The 7,781-nt window shown below is 47.5% G+C and overlaps 1 protein-coding gene across 2 annotated transcripts in view; it reads right to left on the bottom strand.

Annotated features, from left to right (window-relative positions):
- Stk38l (serine/threonine kinase 38 like) overlaps positions 1 to 7,781 on the bottom strand; it is a 62,589-nt gene that overhangs the window by 54,600 nt on the left and 208 nt on the right. Inside the window, exon 1 of one of the 2 annotated variants that reach the window (XM_026787929.1) lies at positions 7,421 to 7,500. The exons of the other annotated variant lie outside the window; for it this stretch is intronic. The gene's annotated coding sequence lies outside the window, so the exon portion shown is untranslated. Of the gene's footprint in view, positions 1 to 7,420; positions 7,501 to 7,781 lie in introns of those variants that run through there. 2 annotated transcript variants of the gene reach the window in all.

The following is a 7,781-nucleotide window of genomic DNA, read 5'->3' as shown; positions in this document are numbered from 1 at the left end:
CCGGCACTGCAGACCGTGCACCCAGCAGAGGAACCTGCACTGCAGACCGTGCACCCGACAGAAGAACCAGCACTGCAGACCGTGCACCCGACAGAAGAACCAGCACTGCAGACAGTGCACCCATGAGCTTTCAGAAGCAACAGTGGAATGTGCGTTGGAACGGAAGACGAGCAGCAGGGTGGAGGAGGGCATGCCTGACGCCACTTGAAAGTATCCCACGGAAACTCGGTGTTCCATAAGCCTGAAGAAAGAGACACGGCTTCCCTCCCACGATGCCCCTGCCCAGGACAACTGCTCTGCAGCTGTGCTTTGCTGTGACAAGAGCCAGAGCAGGTCCGTGCGTCTGTTAAAGGCATTCAGTAGCCCGTGTTTTCCTCCTCTCTAGAGCAGGTGGTGCTGTCCCTCTCTAGTTTCCCAAAACAGAAGCAAAAGGCAGTCTCTGGCTGGAATGCCACCTGCAGGAGGAGGGGCGCTCAGCAAGGATGCTTCCATCGGGCCTACTTGAGGCAACAAAACACTTACAAAAGGTCAGGGTATTCGAGCCAGACAAAATAACACCAAAAAGCACTGCAAATAAAAGGCTCATTTATCTTGCCGAGACTCATGTCCCAACACTGAAAACCCCAGGGGCCTGTGTCTCCCCCCCTCCCCCCAGTGTTTCAGTCTCTGACACCATTTTATGATGTCTTCCTGGGGCTAGCCCAAACGCTGCCCCTTCCTGGGAAAGCCTCACGGTTCCCAAAGAGGGCTCCTGGTTTTTGTTTGCTTTTTTGTTTTAAATCATCTCACCGCTATAGCATCGTACCTATGACTACCATTGCAGAGTGATTCCTGTCTGTCTGTCTGTCCAGTGAGGGAGCACCATGACTTTCTAAACCCACGTTACCTGGAGCACAGGCAGGTATCTCTGCACAAAGGGACACCAGGGCGTCTGAATACAAGGACAACACCCACCACTCAGGTCTCTTCCATCTCGTCTAGTTGAAAACATCATGATGTCCTGTAAACTGTTGATCCCTTCGGTGGTCTTCCCATGTCTGGCCTCCCTTCTCTTGCCCCACTCCCCATGTACCCCTACCACTGTAATATAGCAAAGCACAGCTTTAATTAAATGTGCCGAGCTGTGTGGCTGTTGAGGCAAAGGCTGTGATGCTGAAAACCACCCTTCTCCAAGCTCAGTGGCCTTGAATGCAACTGGACAAAAATTACATAATTAGCACATGACTTATCAGGTGCTACCGGGACACCCAAATTGTGCTAATCCCTCTGCCTGGCATGTCCATGACTCTTAAATGGTCAATTCACAGTTGAGTCCACAAAGACACTTCCTCACCTGGGAACAATCTCTGCTTCCTCCCACTATGTCGGAGCTGTAGTTATCTGTACCCGTTCAGCACACCACATACAGGACAGAACCTATTTACATGGAAGGGCAACACATCATGCTGCCTGTGGCCAGGCACCTAACATGGCGCTGGGCAAGAAGCTGAATTACAATTAACCTCATTAGAAGCATCAGGAGCCTGGGACTCGGTGAGAGCTAACCTAATACCAACAGGGCAATGCAAGCAATTCAGTACTAAAAATTTTCCACTCCAGGTACAGAAATTAGAGAAAGTCTTTCCTGTTTGGCTTGATAATGGTCGACCTAAGGAGACTCCCCTCACCAGATGTGAAAGGTGTGTCCAAATGAATGAAACGGATCTCAACTGTAAAAACACAGCAAAGGGCAACTCCTTCGTGCTATGAGCCAGGCAACCAGTCCCTGCTGACAGGCAAACACTGCATGGTGTTTCCATATCGGGAGCCTGTCAGCAGGTCAATGTCTAACTAAGTAAAAAATGTTCATGGCTTCTAAAAATTAAATTGCATGAAACAAGATGCAGACACAAGATATTTAAAAATATGGAGCATTAATATTAATAAAATATGGATCTCTCAAAGAATTAATCTTCCCATGCTATGAAATGCATACTGAACTTCTTACAGCAGGGCCACTGTAAGGGATCTCACCACCAAACCTAGTGGGGCGTATCTTTAATCACAGCGCTCAGGAGGCAGACCTTGAGGCCAGCTGGTTCAAGTTCCAGGCCAGCAGGGGCTACATAGTGAAACTCTGCCTAAAATTACTTGTATGTATGCATGCATACACAAACACACACACACTAAAAAGTAAGACTGCCCTTGCTCACCAAGCCTGGCTCCAACCTCAGTTCTTTCATTTCTGTTGCTATCTGTTCTGCCTCATCCCCCTCCTTCAGCACGATTATTCTAGCTAGGAAGCAAGGCACTGAGCTCAGGACAAGCAGAAAGAACTTAACTAAAAACCAAAGACTGGGCGTTTCATGATTAAAAATGGGGAAAAATCCAGCCTCACAATTCGACAAAATTAAAAACAACGCCCAAGGCTCACCACACCACTGTTAAAGAAAACACTGTGCTGTATTTAGCCAACCTTAATTGGTCTTAATTAAATCAGATGGCTCATAGCTTTGTTTATTTTGGCTTGATTGTTGAGGCCAAGAACCACGTCTGATCTACTAATTTTGTAGAGTTCTCAGCAAATACTCTGCTCACAGAGGCTTTTAATCGATTAAGACAATGAACATGTATGTGTGCACATTAGATTCAAATTTAGGTGTTGGCTCTATCTAAGCTGTCAGGTAAGTGACTTAAATTGAGTTCTCTCTCTCCAGTAAATGGATGTAACAGTAACATCCGCACAAATGAGCAAGAACACCTATACAAAGTGCTTCACAGAACCGTAAAACACCATATGAGGTGCAATGAGTAGTCCTGAGATAAGCTTTCTCCAGGAGCAAGCCCTATAAACCTGAGCACAGATGTAGATATTCCCCAGGAAAATTTATGTTTGGCATACAAAACCGTGAACAGTTCTTAAGAGGTAGGAGGAGAGAAAGGAAAGTGAGGCCAGACTGGGAGAGGGGATGAGCAAACCGCAAAGGAAAGCTGTTGTAATAAAGTAACAGAAGAGAGAGCAAGCCTGGGTCTTAGCCGTCACTATCAAACTCTATCCCCCCATTCCTGGCCAACTCACCTCACCTTACTAATAAAGCTTCAATTTCCTCAATAATCCACTAGGCTCCCGTGCGTACCCAGTTAGACTATATATCCACACCGTTTTTTATGTTACTGAGGACTCTGTCCGTACGTACTAAGTAGCACGTTACACAGCAACCGAGGAACTAGACATCCACCTGGGGAAAACTGAGCAAAGCCTGTGTAAGAGAACACTCAGAAAGCTCTGAACCGAGTCTACGGATCACACAGGGAGACAATTTTGACCAGACTACTGAGGACTGCTGAGAACCACGGGCTAAACCCCAAGTCGCCAAAGCACCAGCCATGGTGGCTCCTGCACCTGCACACGGGCATGAGACTCTACCAAGAGGGGTGGGCATGTCAGCATCCACAGGGGCTTCTCTGCTCCACACTTTCAGACACAGTAAAAAGCTGCGACCCACAGCAAAGGCTGCGATTGGACGTGGCAAAAATAGCATCAGCAATGCGCAGTCACCTGGGTGCTGCCCTCTTCTCACTGAAAGACTTTCTGCACTGGCTCTGGGGGCTAACATTACTAACCTCACCCTGCTCAGGAACCACAACCAAGGGGCTCCAGAAACCAGGAGAGGAGGGGATGAATTCTGAATCAAATACAAAGGTAGCAAATAACTGGAGAGGAAGGAGGAAGAACGGATCACTCCAGGGAGAGTCAGGAGCTAGCTGAAGAATGTAAACAGGAGAGGAGAGAGGGCAGGACAGCAGGAGGGTCAACGGGGTCGAAGTACATTATATGTATTATGAAAATGCCACAATGGAAGCTCTTATTTTGCACAATATACATTAAAACATTTAAACTAAGCTTCTAACAAGTTCAGGTTCCCCCAGGCAACTAGCAAGGCATGAGATCTGCTCAGTCACGCACAGGTCTGTGTGCAGTCAGAGCACCACGCGGCCTGGAACTGTCAAGGTCGTCCCTAAGACTGTGCAGAGGTCGTCTAGAAGGCCAGCATTATAAATGCCTCAGCGCTTCTCAGGCAGGAAAAGATGTTCTCCAAATTTTCATTCCCCCAGGAGGGGGCTTGCTTTCCCTTTGACAGAAGAACTGATGCCCCTTCACCCCAAGAAGCTTTCTAACCAAACCTGTACTTAGAGATCCCTGTAAACCTTGTAAACTATAAAGTGGACTTAAAAGCATCCCTGTGAAATTTTGGACCCAGTGATCAGGAAGCTGCTGTCAAAGGGACAAATAACTGAAAAGGCCAGACAAGGAATGCGACCTGCACACGCGTGCTCAGAGACGTGCAGTTATGCAAACACTGCACACGTGAAATCAGTAAGAACGGATGACAAACGGAAACGGCGATTGAAGCCGTGCTAACAGATTATTGCCGCATCTTCGTCCTGTTTTGTGAGCTCTGCGCCTCTCCCCCATTCAAGCTCACGAACCATTATAATAGACTGGCTTGGAAAGCCTATCCCATTCAGCCAAGAGAACACCACTTCCTCCGCTGGCTTGTGGACTGGCCCCTGGACCTCTCTGTAACAAGCAGTCTAAGCAAGGAAGAAAGTGAAGAGCCTGGACCGCACTGGACATTTGAGAAATGCAGGCAGGACTCACCACCGCTCACTCATACACACCATTTTACTGTGACTGCATCTCCAGTTAATCAGCAACAAACATTCAGCCTGGAAATTCATAAAGCCAGACGCTATTCAGCAAGCGTTTACCTAGCACACCTGTATGAAGCACAGTGCCTACCACAACACCTAAGACTTCACGGTCCCAGAGATTTACACGGCACCCCAAATGTTTAGCATCCACAGCTGAACTTCTCCAGTTTCACACCTTGTTCCAGACAATACCAGAACAGCTACTTATGGAAACACAAACTGAAAGGGATGGGACTGACATCATCAACTCAATTCCAACTTCATAATTCAATCCAAACACTACTTAATGCCAAGTAACCTTTAAAAACACAAGATAAAATATGTAGCAGTTGAAATGTTGCAGGGGAGAAAGGGTGAGTGTCCTGATAATTTCTCATTTTGAATCCACATGGGTGCTGACAGGCAGTAATTCAAAATTATCAAAAGTCTCCCTCAATGGTTACAACTAATTAGCACCAGAAGAATCCTTCAAATGTGGGCTAACATATTTCCCATGTCAAAAATAACTCACACGCTGAGTGTGGTGGTGCATACCTTTAATCCTTGCACCAGGAGGCAGAGGCAGGTGGATTGCTGTGAGTTAGAGCCAGCCTGGTCTACAGAGTGAGTCCCAGGACAGCCCGGAACTACACAGCTACACAGTGAGACCCTGTCTGAAAAACAAAAAAAAAAAAAAAAAACCACAGCTTATTTCCCTAGGTTTTCATTATCTTGAGAGTTTTTCAGAAAACCAATCTCAAACTTTAGATGCATTCTCCAAAATCTCTTTGCAGCTACAGACCTGAGCAAGACCTTCGTGAAGGGCAGGAACGCAGGGACAGTGGGTAAAGCCAGGTGTCTAGGCCAAGGTGACTCCACTTCCTGCCTACCTGATCTTGGCACCCACTTACAACCTCAGCAAGTCAGGAGTCAAAGAAACACTCCTGAGGGTAAACAAAGGATAAAGTGTTTCTCTCACTGTCTCACTATCCAGTCGGGCCACGCAGATCCCCTCCACAAATGCCTCTTCTGAAACCCTCTGCCGTCTGGTAAGATTGAGTCCCTCCTTCCTCAGCTTCTGGTCACTGGAGGCAGGGTCATTTCTCTCCACCTGCCTCAGGACAAACCACAGTATCTGTGTGTGTATAGCAAGGACTATCTGTGTACAGCAGGCAACCCACTCTTTCTTCCTTTCAGCCCTTCCCAATCAGCACATCCTTCACCTGGGGAGAGCCCCACAGAACCAGTCCATGAAAGCAATGTGCATGCCTCACTAAGTATTCCCTGGAGACTTGAACAGAAACTGCTGGGGGGACACAGAAGAAAGAAAGGAGATAAATGTTTATTTGGGGTTTTGTTTTTCTTTTGTTTGGGGGGTTGTTTTAAACAAAATCCTTCCACCTTAAGCTTGTTTTCATCATCTCACTGACACAGCCTGTGGTGCTTTTCATAAAAATCCAGGGGCAGGCTTTCTGCTCCTGTCGCCCATCTGTTGATTTGACTGTAATGCCAGGATTCGCCATACGCTTGCTTAACTGGCTCTGCATTTACTTATGTAAAATAAATTTATCCAACACTACAGCAAGATGTAGATCCTCCTGGCTTTGGTTGCCCCAACTTTTCCCAGCTGCAAAAAAAAAAAAAAAAAAGGCGCTCCGCTAAGCCTGTTACCAACATGATGTTTCTGGTATTTGAGGGAGCAGAACTTTTCTAAAGAAAAATGGTCAAACTGAAGCTAACACTCACTGTTTATAAAATACATTTTTCCTTTGTTCTTAATGTTCCACCTTTTGAAATTAAAGTTTAGTATTAAAAAACTGCATTTTTGGTTTTTTTTTGAGAAAGAACTTAAAGTCGATTGAGTAGGGAAGAGGAATCTGAAAGGGCTTGGGAAAGGGAAAGAATATGACCAAAATATATTTAAAATTAAAAACTGTTTTAAATAATAATTTTAAAAAACCTGCAGAGGATACTTTTTTATTTGCACAATCATTGTTTCTAACCTTTGACTCATTTTTAAGCAATCTCCAAAACTAAATGATGGGACTAGGAGTGTTTTCTGAGTCTAATCTGTTTCATGCCTTAACAACAACAAACATGACACCCAAGGCGCTTCTCATTCTAAGCACACCCCACCGAATGAAAAACCTACCCAGTCCGCTAAGAGAAAAAAACTGAGTGAGGCCATACCCCAAACTTTACCCACTGTACTTCTTTTGGGATCAGGATTTGCCACAGAAAAGTACTTTCATGAACTTAAGCAATAAATATCATAATTTATCATATCTTGAACTAATTTCTCTCCCCAAACAGACGCTCTTGGCCACGGGGCAGGAGAGTATAATAAACTTGTTTTATATATCCTGAGGCACAAAAGAAAAATGAAACGTGTGCGTGTGTGTGTGTGTGTGTGTGGTATCGAGACAACTTGGGATGCAAATAGCAAAGCTTAAGAATAGCAGACTTGACTCTGGTCTTGAAGGGAGACCTGGCCGGCCGATTTAAGCTACCACTGCCAAACAAGGGCCAGATCTCCCTCGTCAATCACCACCTTAAAACCATTAACTTTGCTAGTCTAGCTCCCTGGCAGGCGCGGGGCTAATACCAGGGCCATTTCCATAAGTGGCTGCTAGCGAAACGCATCCCAAGTTGCACTGAGAAGCCAGAGAGCGAGCGCGCCGGCGCTGCCGGAGTCCCGGGGGGGCGGGAGCAGCTCACTTCTGCAGCAGCCGCGCTCCAGCCCCACCTCGCCTCTCTGCACAGCCTTTCTCCAAACTTCGGCATCCGAAAAGCGACCCCGGACCGGGGACAGTTGCGTCGGTGACAGGCAGGCCAGCGGCTTGAGAACAGTTTGCTGTCTGCACCGTGCACCGGCAACTTCGTGCCGGCCACTCGTGCCCTCCGCGTCAGGAGCGGACGGGAGGAGTGGGCCGGGAGCAGGGGCGAGCGCGGACCCGCGGCTCCGCTCCAGGGTGCGCAGGCTGCCGCACCCACCTCGAAGAAGGCCCCCGTGACTGACAGGCGCTGGGGGCGCGGCCCCGGCTGCAGCCCGGGGACGCCGCGCACTGCACAGCCGCGGTCCTCCGCTCCGCCGGGGACGGCAGGGC

Source organism: Microtus ochrogaster, assembly GCF_000317375.1.
Source record: "Microtus ochrogaster isolate Prairie Vole_2 chromosome 14 unlocalized genomic scaffold, MicOch1.0 chr14_random_2, whole genome shotgun sequence".
Lineage (NCBI taxonomy): Eukaryota > Metazoa > Chordata > Mammalia > Rodentia > Cricetidae > Microtus > Microtus ochrogaster.
The sequence above is the reverse complement of the archived record's forward strand: the minus strand, read 5'-3'. Positions and strand labels throughout refer to the sequence as shown.